Consider the following 14,039-nt stretch of genomic DNA (forward strand, 5'->3'; position numbering starts at 1 on the left):
AAACAAAAAGAAGAGTTTTCTAATTCTCAACAATTACCAAAACCAAAAGAAATAAACAAAAAAAAAAAAAAGAAAGAAAGAAAAAAGGGCATGATCAGCCTCATTCTGCTCCACTGAACCATACCACTAATGTTTCTTACTCTCCCCAAGACCTGTGGCTCTACCAGCAGTGCTCAGATACAACAAATGTTTCTCCAACCACGCTGGCGTGCTTGGCTCCCTCTTTCTGCACAGTTTTCTGCTTGTTCAAAACTCTGCACTTTTTCTCACCTCTGTCACCTTTCATATTTTCATAAATATGATTATTTTTGCTCTTTTTTTCCTTCAGTTTTCGTATTTGATTTCATTTTAATTTATTCACTGACCTTTTCCCTCCTAATGGTTTTATTATTGACTATGTGATACCACAAGAGACTACATACCTCTTTTATGAGAGGTCTCCCTGAGGGTTTCCCAGGCTTGCTCTTATTGCATTTTACAGTGAACTTCTGTACTTTTGAGACTGGTCCTAGCCACCTGGAGACCAGTAAGAGGCTCATTACTGGTTCCAGAGGCACATGACTTATCACTAAAATTACTGAGACTGTAGGGTGAGACTTTCTACAGCTCCAGCTGACTTCAATAGCAATCTCCTTTGTTCATCTGAGGGCACTATTCAAGCCACAACTCAGCAAACAAGTAATTGACATATTTTCTTCAGAAGAGATGTCAGAGTTAATGGGCAACTACTTAGGCAGCTTGAGGCAAAATTGAGGTCTCTCATTTTTAATGCTTCATACACTTATAGGTACTGAACTCTGAAGCAAAATGGTGACCATCTATTGTACATTCCTGCCAAAAACACAAGTCAGAGAATTTCACTTCACCAACCTCAGTTAAAGCATGTCAGAGAAGTGTGAAGGTTTAATCAACCTCACATTTAAAATGTAGTCCGTATTTACAGCCTAGATTTCTCATAAGCCCCTCTCTACCAGCTCTTTACATTTCTCTTTTCAACAACATAAACCTTTGCTTGCTTCTCTCACTATAAGCCCTTAGAGCGTGTGACAGATTCTGAAAGCCGTAAATTCTGTCAATTTTGTAGTATCCTGAGAGATGGCTCAAAATTCCTTTCATTTGCTTTTTGTTTTAAACTATAAATAGAGCCTTCTTTCTGCAACCAGTCTCCAAAGGTCACCTTACGATGTTTTGCTATTTCCCGTATTAAGCAGCAATGCTTTTCAGCTGACATTCCAACTTCAAGTCATGCATATGAGCATGATGTGAGCTTGCTGCAGACTACACTGAGAGGGCTGCAAACAAGACTGCTATATAATTGCTGAGAAGAAAAACATCCATTGTCAAAAAGGGCACTTCATCAAACAAAACCTAGCTGCATGAATACAAGTGTCTCCAAATGTTTGGTTCATGCTAAAAATATAGCACATTTATTAAAAATATATATTTATAAACATTGTTATGAACAGACACAGATGTTAAGCAAATGAGAAAGGAAAAATAACCACGTACTGTATTTCTCCCAACATTTTATCAGTTTTAGGCAGATCTTGCTCAATAGAATTGTTTTTTCATGATTGCACCATATGTTCATTCTAAACAAAAAGCTTGTCAGATTCAATGTAAGTAAAAGCAAAAACCAAGAGAAAAAATAATTTGACCTAATGGACACGTGATGTGTGCTATGTAGCTATCTTTGAGTTCGATCCTTGCAGGTATACGGTATACATTTTTAATTGATATAGTGTACAGTTTCTTTTCTTTCCTTTTTTTTTTTTTTTTTTAAATTGTGTTAAAACAACATAACCCTGGTGGATTTCTTCAAACCTACAACTTACATAATTGCAGTCATTTTTCCCCCAAACTGAAAACCAAAGCGAAAGGAAGAGGGCAGGACAGAAGAGTTTAGCTTGTTACTGTGTGAAGAAGTCTTGTTAAATTAATTGTGCTTCAGCCTTCACTGCCTGCAGGCAGTGCTTTTATGATGTGTTAATATAATACAGAGTCAATTCTGATTAAACAACTTGTCAATAGTCAGCAATGTTTGTCGTCACTCTTAATGGCCGTTTTATCTGTTCTATTTGCATGCCTGCTAGTTTACAACGTTGTGTAAATGTACACAAAAATGATCACAATGAGGTTCAGAATTGTCCCAATAATTCCAAGCATTGCCAAGATGGTTTCTTCTTTGCTTTCCTTTTCTTGACTGCCTTTATCTTCTTCATTTCCACTAGTGATTACCATCTTGGTGGTCAGTTTCTTTATCCTCCCCTTCAGGATAATCTAGAATTAGGAAGAAAAATATCAAAACAGATCATTAGGTTGATTTTCTAAGCTCATATTAACAGTGGAACCAACTACAGAATTTTTATGCCTAAACACTTTATTTTAAGAATTTATTTTACATTAAGAATTCACTCTAAAATGTTTAATATTTTTATTAGCTATTTAGTAAATGCTTAATTAAAATGATAGTTCAACTAGCCTGGAGATTTCTTATAACTCTCTGTAACACATTCTGTTTATGTGCCAGCCACTATTTGTAGCACATATAAGTTGTCTGCACCGTTGTTATGAGCTGGTTAGAAATGTACCACTGAGGTGTGATTCCCTCCAACATCAGGGGGGACTTGGTCTGTGTTAGGACTGCAGAAGACAATCTTGGAAAGTTGCAGAGAGGTTAGATTTACATTTCAGTACCAGGGAGTGAGTGGGTGAGAGAAAAAAATAAATCTGGGAAGACCTCATTCCTTTTTAACAAGAAAAACAACCAAAGACAAAGACATTTTGTTTCCTGACAAGAGGGGAGACAGCAGTGACTTCCCACTAAATAATTCAAAACAAAAGCAAAAACAGAATAACATCCATCTTGGCTTTTATTTTCCTCGTTCTTAATGTACAATGAAAAGTTCCTTGCAGTGCAGTGAGCTGAGAGGTATTGATCTGCCTGCAGGGAGGATTCAGCCATTTCCTAAGCAGCAGCTCCAGCATCTGAACTGCTTAAAACAGAAAATCCTTCCAGTCTGGGACCAGCCCTGACTCCAGGCACTGCTGGAGCTCCCTTGGTGTTCCAGCCAGGTGCTGAGACCTGGGTAAACATTTGATTGTTCAAATTAGAAAAGGATAAATTCTATTTATCCATGCCTACCTTCATCTCATGCTATAAAATTGGACAAAACAGGCAAAACAGACTGCCCCAGAAAACTGGAAAAGACTGGCTGGTTTCCCACAGCAAACTGATCTGCCAGGAGCTGGGTTCAGGCTGTGCCCTGCTGTTGTCTCCCCAGCTGCCCACTGCATCCTGTGACCTTCCTGCTGTTGAAAACCATGGCAGGAGTTACTGAAAAAATGCCCCCCAACCTGCTCCTGCTCACAGGAGGAGTTGGTTGGAGAAGAAAGGAAGGACAGGCACTTCCCGAATTCCTCCCTCAGGAGGAATTTACTCTTAACCCATGGAGCAAAGCCACCAGACCCCAAGCAGCTTGGATGGACAGGGAGGGGAGGCCACCACGTGCTGAGGCACACATCCCCCAGCAGGGTTCCCAAGGGGGAACCCAGACCTGCAGCTCCACCAAGGTCCTGGGCCACACAGCCATGGCACAGCAACCAGAGTACCAAAAGGACGGAAAGGACTGGAAGAGGGGAGGAAATCCTCCATCAGGGAGACTGGGAGGAAGAAGAGAGGGTCTAGACGAAACAATCCGTATTTGTTACATCTCCAATATGTTCTTATATAAGACAGCAACTGCCAGCAGCATCCTAGGAAGGGCTTTGTGGTGCAGCTCCGGCAGGTACAAGTGATGTACAGGTGACTGGCAGTGAGTAAGGCAAAAACAGGGGTCTGTGAAGGTGCCACCAGCCTTTGCACTTATGCTTGCATTAACATTTATGTGCTTGCCTTGGTGTCACCAAGTGATTCAGCAGAAAGCAAGGAAGAAGATGGCGACCTGAGGGTATCCATGGCAAGCACAAGTCAACGGGAGCAGGAGGCAACAAGGAGAGGGATGCTGCATCACTCAGAGCATGCTCATCGAGGAGGTCCTCTGGTAACCTGTCCCAGAAGATCAAAGCTTCAGAGGCACTGGGTACCTCCCAGAGCACACTGGCTCCTGGATCCCTTCCAGCCCTCTGAAACTTTCAGGTCCCCAATTTCTTCTAGACTCTGTCACCTGCAACTCCTCCTGCAGGACCTCTTCTAGCAGCAGAAAGGCTTTGGCATATTTGCCCTCCTTATGGGATCGGACCACAAACCCACATCTCACGCTGTGACACGCAGCTCTTGCTTCACCCACAAAGCCGTGAGTCATTTGGATATCGTGTTCTCTTCCCCTTCAGTAACTGAGAGGTTGTCCCTCTGGCCTAATGTCTGCATTTCACCGTTCATTTGAAAAATCAAGTGGAACCACAAATACAGTCAGATAAAATCCCAGGCCTGGAACACAAAGATTTGAGGGGAGGGTGCAAGGGCTGTGTCTGAAATCTCTGCAGGCTTGTTCCCTCAGAGCTGAGCACTCTTGATTCAGCACTTCTGGATCCCACAGAAAAAAAAAAAAAAAAAAGAAAAAAAACAACAAGAATTTTGTGGGTCAAGCTTTTCTGTCTCTGAAAAAAGCCAGAGAAGAAACACTGACTAATGCATGGGTCTCTCTGCATCCATGGTTTGGGCAGAGTTTCCCACTCACACCAATGTCTAGAACCTCACCTGGAGCAGATTTGCACACATGCTGCACCCACCAACTCACTCATTTTGGGCACAGCATCTATATACCACGTGCCCAGTGATCCTGTTTCTTGGATTAAAGTGAGCAGAGGCAGCTTAAGGACATCTTAACCCCTACTATTAACATCCGCAGTCTTTTCCTGATACATTCAAAGTGTGCATCACTCAATTAGAGTGTAAAACTCTTTCCTGCAGGACACCATAGATCGTAAAATTAACATAAATCTAAAAAGTAGCTGAATAATTCACACAAGTAAAATCATATAAAAGGCAAATGGATATAAAGAAAAACCCTCTGGCTTAGGAAGTCCTTAAGCAATGATTTTTTTTTTTCAGAAGCTGTGTAAGTATTGTGTGGAGGTACCACCACATTAAAATCTTTCCAGGCACCCCCTGCTGGCTTCTATGAGAGAGAGCGGTCCCCAAGGGTGCACAGTTTCTGGTCTGGGGTCGTGCAATCACGTTTCTGTTCTTTGCAGGTTGTGATTACTAGCAAGGAGCTATTGAGTGGTTTCAAATCTGAACACCACCAATGCAACTCAGATTGCCAGATTATTACACTAGGGGGTCTTAACCAAGGGGAAAGGTCTTTGGTGTGATGCAGTGAAATGTGTGTGGAGAAGCAGATGACTGGGGCATGATGAATATGGAGGAGCAGGAAAGCAATGAGGTGGTAACAAATGCAGAGTGGGCTGATGCACAGCACGATTTACTGAAGGTTGTGTCTTCAACAGCCTCTGAGAGATTGCTCCTGCCATGCCTACATGCTGCATTTGGCTCTACGATGCAGCCTGGGACTGCATGAACTGCACCCATATTGGATGAAACTGTACCCAAAGATGTGCTCCTGTGAGCTCATGAGGGCTCCTGAGGAGCTCCCCATGTGCTACAAAAAAGCAGCGGGAATTTCAATCCATGGGAACATAAGCCCAGGCAAATGCTGGTCTGAAGTAAAAACCCCCAAACAGTTGTAATGTGGATGCTGGCACCATCAGTTTTCTTGGGCGGGTTGCTCCAGTGGGACCACATTTCTTGCTGTTTTATACCTCCCCCAAACTACAAGGGAGACCACAACAGGTGGGAGTAACAGGTGCTTAGCATTCAAACAGGATAAGACTGGGACCAAATACAATTATACAAGTACTTTGCCAAATATAGCACTGTTGAAATCAAGGTGAGCTTTGACTTTGAACTGTGAGGAGACCAGAATCAAAATTACTTCTCTACGTTTATGAGCTGACCTTGGGAGAAAAGGAGCACTCTCCTGACACCAGACTCAAGCCTTTCACCTTCACAGATCTTGTGCTCAGAAGGGAATTTTTGCTGGCTGGGTTTTGTGGGTATTTTTTGCTACTGGGAAAATAGTTGCTGATGTTTTTAGTGTAATTACCCTAATTAAGAAAACTTTTTTTTTTTTTTTTCAGCCTTTATTATTCTCTTCTGGAAATTGATTTCATTTATTTGACACTTTTTCTTGTTTTAAAATTCTTTTGACACATTGCTCCTTTTATATTTTTCTGATGGGACTTCATGCTTGTCAGAAACACTCCTCCTCCTTACCAGAACTGCTGATAGAGATAGGAAGGATAGTGAGCACTACATTTACTAGTTTTTTAATAACTACCCTTCTAATTTAAGTACTATTTCATTAGGTAAGTGCCCTCCTGTCATATCAAAATTAATGTGCTTCCTATTTCATTTTGCAAGATTCAACATTAACCTGATATCAGCCTTTTGAAAAGATGTATATTCTGAAAAGATATACCCTAAAAGTTATGTATTCTTCATTGCATATGGGGAAACATCTGATATTTACCTCTTTGAATTACTGTTGACTTCTTATATATCTAGGGGAAATCCACATTGTCTCCCTCTGCCTCAGTTTCTCATCTGTAGGGCGCCTTGAAGAATTGCCCAGTCTACGCCAGAAAATGAACCATAGCAATAGTGACACCATACAGGTACGTTCAAAAGAGGGAGATATTAACATGAAAAACTTCAAATCTAACAGTCCTATAAAACCCATTACTTCTCCACAAATCTGCGGGACCCGTTACACACCCCTGTCATTGCAAGCAGCCCAGTGGACTAGGCAAAACAATTCTAGCAAGAGGAAATAACCCTTACTGCTCTCCTCACTCTCAGGATGAGCAGTGAGCCAGTTGAAGGTGATGGGTTATGGGCAGGGCTTTGGCAAAGGCAGCAGCAAGCTCACCTTTGTTGTCATACTGCTGTATGTCTGTCACGTGGAAGATACAAAGCACATCCCTCGTGAAGTACCTGCCCTTACATATCTGACAGCTTTTGAACATGCTGGCATCTTGACTCGCTCTTGAAAAAGTTTTGTAATCTGAAATCCTTTCAGTTCTCAGTCATTATTCACGGGGTCCCCAGGAGGCTGGGAGCTGAGGGCGCAGCCAGCAGAAGCAGAGATCTCAACATGTCAGGAGGATGGTCCAGAGGGCCCTCTGCGCTCCTGACCAGCCCCGTGCTAATGCGTGTGCCCTGGCGCTTTGACAGACAAGAAGAAAATCTTCTTCAAAGCTACCAGGGTTCAGTGCTGAGCTGGCACAGAGCAGCCTCCCTCCTGCATTCGGCTCAGCCACTTCCACTTACAGCAGCTGAGGATCTGGCTCCTCGTATTCAATCTAGCTTGAATATCAGCAGGCACAAATTTTGTATTCTTAATACATAATCACAGACAATCACCAGCCAAATTGTTTTGATATTTAAACTTGTTTACAGTCCCCAGGCTATTAGTTGTGATGACACATTAACAGATAAGAGAGCTTTAATTTTCTGGGGATAGTTCCACCCTCCGGGGATAAGAAACACAGCAGAAACTTGTTTTGATTAGCAAACTGAATGGGGCACAGAAATCATACAAAGCAGAGCATGAGTTCAGCTGCTGCTGGAGCTGACACTTTCCCTTATCACACACAGAAGTGCTTGAGTTTACTGAGGAGGGAGGAGAGGCTCCTCAAGGGTTTAATCCCACGTGTACATCACAGCAAGTGGGAGTTTGTTCCTTTCCTCTTAACAAGGTTTTTTAACCTCTTTTCCCTCCAAGGGCAGGCTTAGGAAAGCTGTGTGCTCAGCTCAGATATTGGACAGCCCCTAGGCAGGATGGTGAGCAGGGCATCTGAACAGATACTGCACTGCTGCTGGTGGCCTGTGGTAGGAAGGCAAAGGTAGCAGACACGTTTGTGTGTTAGCAGCCCCAGGGTACTTTTCCTAAGGATTACATCGGCATTTTTTCACTTTTGTGATGACTTTGTACCCATGTACAATCCTTGTGCCATTTTGACTAGATAAATCCCCTCCTAATCCCCACTTACACACCGTGCTGTTAGCTACCAGTCGAGACCTGCTCAGAGAAGTATCAGCAGGTGCAGGGACACCCGTCTGCGTTTATTTGTAGAGCTGGGTTTCACATAATTTAAAGGCATCATGTGAATGCAAGATAAGGCCAAGAGAAGGAAAAGCAAGGCAGCAGTTTTGAGACCATAAAAAAGCTTCACTAAAGTCCATTCGGCCAAAGCAGCTTGCACAGACAGCGTGCAGTACGTATAATGGCAGCTGAATGGGAATGGGATGAGCAGAAACTAATACACAGTAACAATCAGAATACCTGAGAAAAACAGAGACCTGCAATAAAAGAAAAGGGAGGGGAGGCAAGGAAAGGTGCCCAGGGAGAGGTGTTATAGAGGAAAAAAAAAATCAGAAATGTAAGCCAGGTTCAAAAATATATCCCCAGTAGTGAGCAGAGAAACCAGTGCCAGAAGCTAAGAGACATCTCGGCAGAGAGAGGCACAAGCACTTACATAGCCTTCAAGCAAAAAAGCAAATCCACGTCAGACTGCTGCTATGCTGGCAGGTTTTAGTCAGTGGGAAACACACTCTATTTATAGCACCACAGCCAGGATATCTCCAAAGGTCTCAGCAATGTGAGACCTCTTCTGGAATAAAGGAGGGCACTCAGCAGCAATGAGGTTATTCAGAGAGGACAGAATTCAAATAGGCATTGCATTAACAGAGCTCATCCTGGTCCCCACTGTGGGTAGGATCCAGTTTAGTCTGGCAGCGGGTTTTGTTCCCCAGGCAGCTCAGGACTGAGGAGAAGCGAAGGACTTGCCTTTCCTCTCCTTCCTTCTCCTTGTTTATGTCTCTGGGACCATGGGCAATCCTGACATGCTGAGGATACCTAAGCTCTATTATAAAGACACTGGATATTTTGAATATTACAAAATCACAGAATCACAGAATTGTAGGGGTTGGAATGGACCTTGAAAGATCATCGGGTCCAACCCCCCTGCCAAAGCAGGTTCCTTAGAGCAGGCTGCCCAGGTAGGCGTCCAGATGGGCTTTGAATATCTCCAGAGAAGGAGACTCCACAACCTCCCTGGGAAGCCTGTTCCACTGCTCCGTCCCCTCACCGTGAAGAAGTTCTTTCTCATGTTGGTGTGGAACTTCCTGTGTTCCATCTAGATATTAGTATATCTATCTTAGGAGCAAAGCTATGATTTGTAGCAGAATAATGATCCATAAATACCAAGGTACTGCTGGAGACTCTCCTTTACTGCCTGTGAGCAGAGTGCTATCCACAGATGCACAAATAGCCTTCAGCTCCACCTGCAGCAAGGTCTCCCATAGTAGGATTCATAAAGCTTCAAGAGTCCCAGTTTGTGAAAGAAACAAACCTGAACAAAGGCCGCCCTTTAACCCATCCTTCTCCCCCTTGATGTAAGATGCACTATGAAGAACAAAGTTTCTTTGAATCAAAACTAGCATTTAAAATTATTTAAACAGTACTGGAAGCATCTATGATTCAAACTCCACATTTCATGAAGCCAGAGATGATGAATTTTCTGGGTTGGCCCAAACAGTGGTGAAATTTCAGTGTAATTCTCATTGATTTAGACTGACCTATTTCATGTTCACAATCCATTTTCCTGATACACAACACTGTGCTCAGTTGCTTGGTGATAATGCTCAGAAGCAGAAGTGTTTGACTCTCAGCTGGTACTGCAGCACACTCTTGCCATTTTTATCCTTTTAAATACTCAGTATTTCTTTTCAGACCTTTTGAGACAGAAAAGTATTTGTGCCTTCCCACTATTCCTGAGGTCAATCCCTGGTACCCTCTATCAGCAAGAGAGGAACAACGACAGGGTCTATGTTTCTTTTGTTCGCATGAATCCCTCTGCAATGAGTGCAAATGCACCAGCTCTAAAAAAGCAACTGACAATGCCTGTGCTCCATTTTCAGACAATTTACTGCTCTGCTGTTTGCAGACAGTTTAACTCCTGAGCATGAGGGACTATGTTCATGGCTGGCATATGGATGCATGACTGTGCTTAGGCTGCTGGTGCAGCTGACCCCAACATGGAACTGAAGATAAAAGCCAGATCTCCTCCAGGACAGCAACAAACAGAGCTGAAATATAATAGTTACATATCGTGGACACAATGGTGGGAAGAGATCCCATAGGTTCCACTTTCATCTAGCATCTGCTGAGCCCTGTCCTGCAGAGCCCAAGGAGCTCCTTTCCAGAAGCAACAGCTGCAATGGGGAAGGAGAAGAGAAAACAAACACCAACCCCAAGCGGGTCTTTGTGTCTCACCACTGCTTCTTCCCTGTCAGCAGGGAAGGGACAGACAGGGCTAGCCACAGTGCGGATTTCCCAGGACTGCCTTGTAAGATGTCCACTGCATGCTGGTCAAACCTGCTGTGGTGCTAATGGGAATAGAAGTAGCCAAATGGAGCCAGACCAAGGTCTAGCTAACCTAGTATCCCCTTGCCATTAGCTGATGCCAAATGTGCACAGTGTGAGCATGCAGTAATGCTCACCCCCGTACCTAAAAAGAGTCCAGAAATCTGCAGGTCAAGGACTTCCTCTGCCCAAGGAAACATCTTTGGGTTTAATGCTGCTTCATGGATCTGTTTTCTCCAAATTTGTCTAATTACTCTCTGAACTCATGCCAACTTCTATTTTTCTATTCAGTATCCTCTAGCAATGAGCTCAGAAGACAATTAAGGAATATATGAAAAAGCATCCACTTGTTATTTAAACCTGCTACTTGATTCCTAATTATGTAATCTGAGACACGGTGCATAATTGTTTTTTATTCTGCAGGCCACCTAGAATACAGTAAATCTCCTACCATATCCCTGTAGTCATCCTTTTTCAAGGCTAAAAAATCCTTGTCTGTCTACTTGTTTCTTACACAAAATCCATTCCATGCTCTTGGTTATCTTTCTTGCCCTTCTCTGTGACTTCTGTAGTTATGCTAAGGGGTTTTGGACCAACAGAGGACAAAAACCCTTCCTGGGGTTATGTTATCACCATGAAGCCTGTGTGGTAGGCACTCTAAAGACGTACTGTCCCTACTCCACAGGTTTTATGATTTATATAGACCAAGGCTGGTAAAAGAGACACTTTTCATTCAAAGAGAAAAAATAAATAAATTGGAAAGGGAGGGGAGGGGAGGGGAGGGGACGAGAGGGGAGGGGAAGGGAAGGGAGGGGAGGGGAGGGGACGGGACGGGAGGGGAGGGGAAGGGAGGGGAGGGGAGGGGAGGGCAGGGGAGGGGGGGGGGAGGTAGGGGGGAGGGAAGGGAAGGGAAGGGAAGGGAAGGGAAGGGAAGGGAAGGGAAGGGAAGGGAAGGGGAAGGGGAAGGGAAGGGAAGGGAAGGGAAGGGAAGGGGAAGGGGAAGGGAAGGGGAAGGGGAAGGGAAGGGAAGGGGAAGGGAAGGGGAAGGGAAGGGAAGGGAAGGGAAGGGAAGGGAAGGGAAGGGAAGGGAAGGGGAAGGGAAGGGAAGGGAAGGGAAGGGAAGGGAAGGGAAGGGAAGGGAAGGGAAGGGAAGGGAAGGGAAGGGAAGGGAAGGGAAAAAAAGTCTTAGATCTCTCCTTCCCACACCCCAGAAACTATCATAGAATAAAGATTTGAAGTTTAAAGTCAGAGCTCTCTCTTAGTCCTTTGCCCATCTTTCCCGAGCTTAAAAAAGAAGAACATCATAACGATCAGGTGACCATCCCTGGAAGCTAGCATATTCCAATATCTATCCTGCATATATCTTATGGGTATCAATTCATAGATCAATACAGAGGAATCTTTGAGTCCTAACTTATACAGTGTTGTTTTGCAGAGTCCATTCTTATTATTGTCCATTCTGAGAAAGAAAAAAAAAAAAGAAACAAAAAGAAAAAAGAAAAAAAAAGAAAAAAAATAAAAAAAAAGGAAAAAGGCAAAAAAAAAGAAAAAAAAAAAAAAAAAAAGAAAAAAACTGTTAAAAGCCCGCAAAATTAAATCTTTGTCCAGACAAACGTAGCATTACCTGAAACAGCTAGATGAAGGAATGAAATGTTAAAGTATCTCCTATCGTTTCAGATCTCAACACTTCATTTTCTATTTCAAGGGCATCTCCAGGGCTCTCTTTTAGGAGCAAAAATAAGTTGTAGCCCTGTAAAAGGTAAAATACAATACTCAAACATCAGTGAAAGACAGGTCTCCACTGTCTGCCAAAAGGCGCACAACCTCTGTCATAAGCAATGTGAAGAGCTGCCCTCACACCCCAGCTTGTGGAATGAAAACTGAGCTGCTTCAGAAGACATTTAAGAAATATTACAAGGAGGAAAAGTTACAAAAATTTGTCTTTCTTTGGCTATATAATATCTCTAAATTCAACCAAGACCAGATGATCATTTGGCCCATAGTGGATTGAACTGCCCTTAAAATTAGTTCCTCAAAACAGAGTTCAGAAGTGAGCTCTCCTTAAAAAACAAGAATGTACAGGAACATCATCCAAAACCTTGAGGAATATAACACTTGAGATTCTTTGGAAAGGAGCTGCTAGTTTGTGTGTACAACAACTATCTAGAAAGTCTAAAATCTCCATTTTTACTTCCAGTTATGTTTATTCTAAAAATTAGTTACAGCTAGATTAAGGGACACTGCAAATAATTCTAGCTAACTAACACTTTCTGATTTATGAAAGTTACATTCATTTATATATATATATATTATATATAATATATATATTATATATAATATATATTATACATATATATTATATATATAACTTTGTAAAATTGTAACCATTTGGTGTGAATTTATTTTTGTTACAGAGAAAATATTTTGGGGGAAAACTTCATCTAGTTTTGCTGTTTACAGGAAGGATGCTTGGAAACTTATTGTTTTAGCCATATATAAACCTACCAACTGTTTCTGTGAAATACTCAAGTATCTTCACTTTTGAAGCAAGAACTGCATTGGCAATTTTGTTATAGCTGAGATGGCCTGGTATAAATACTGGAGAAGGTCTAGTGCATCTGAAAACGTGTTTGCTTTTAATTGATAGATTTTACAAAAGTAATTACCTCTATTGTATTTTTTTTGTTGTTGTTTAATTACTCTCTTTGCTTAAATGATCCATGCAGCAATTTAATAGGTTGAAATGACACATTGATGGTTTTCAACATGACAATTTGAATAGCACAATGTTTTCAGTTTGCTTTTCAAAAATAAATAAATTCTCTGTGTAATTAATTTGCAAAGACCATTCAAAAATGCCACAATTAAAGGTGATCCAGCATGAATTCAGTCTCTTTCTGTTTATGTGTTATCAGGTAGGTTATAGCTGAGCACTGTTTTGTTCACCAAATTCCAGCTTCACTCAGTACACAGTGCATTTGCCATAGGAGAGGAAAGAAAAAAGCTTTTGTTTGTAGGATTCTTTTTTTTTTTTTTTTTTTTTTTTAAATACAGAATATAAAAGTGGCAGGAGAGTGCAAAAAGAAACAGTCTTTCATCTACAGAAGTGAGATACTGCCCTGAGGAAGGGGACAGCTCATTGACACCACACTTTTCAGTGTTGCAACCCTGTTCTGTATACTTACAAGGCCTGGAGGCTTAAATATGTGGAGTGGTGAGCACTGGCGATTGCAGTAGAAACAGAGGAACTGCAGTATGGGCTGCTAGGTACTCAAACAAACAAACAAACTTAATTAAGCAACCACAATTTTGGATACTTGTAAACTTGCTCTTTTTTGCTTTAGGTTACCCCCTGAACAAGGGAGTAATGACACCCAGAACTGTTAGTAAGGCACTGTAAAGGTAAATAAGTCAACATCTGCACACAGCAATGACCTGTACTGTGGAACACCGTGGAATGCCCCAGTGAGAAATGATTTTGCCTTCACAGCAAAGTTTGAGCCATGCATCGAACAGTGAAAAGAAAAGCAAGTACTGAACTCACAAACTATGTCATCTATTCTGCGCACCAAGCGAGACTCTGATCCTGTGCAAAAATAGTCTGTGACT

The 14,039-nt window shown here is 42.2% G+C and overlaps 1 long non-coding RNA gene across 6 annotated transcripts in view; it reads right to left on the minus strand.

Annotated features, from left to right (window-relative positions):
- Nucleotides 1–1,789: 1,789 nt before the first annotated feature.
- LOC121071763 overlaps nucleotides 1,790–14,039 on the minus strand; it is a 162,125-nt gene continuing 149,875 nt past the window's right edge. For all 6 annotated transcript variants that reach the window (XR_005820759.1, XR_005820756.1, XR_005820760.1 and 3 more), the window contains exon 4: nucleotides 1,790–2,280. This is a non-coding gene — a long non-coding RNA (uncharacterized LOC121071763). The remainder of the gene's footprint in view (nucleotides 2,281–14,039) is intronic.

The sequence above is a fragment of the Cygnus olor genome, chromosome 5, assembly GCF_009769625.2.
Source record: "Cygnus olor isolate bCygOlo1 chromosome 5, bCygOlo1.pri.v2, whole genome shotgun sequence".
In the NCBI taxonomy this organism is placed as follows: Eukaryota; Metazoa; Chordata; class Aves; order Anseriformes; family Anatidae; genus Cygnus; species Cygnus olor.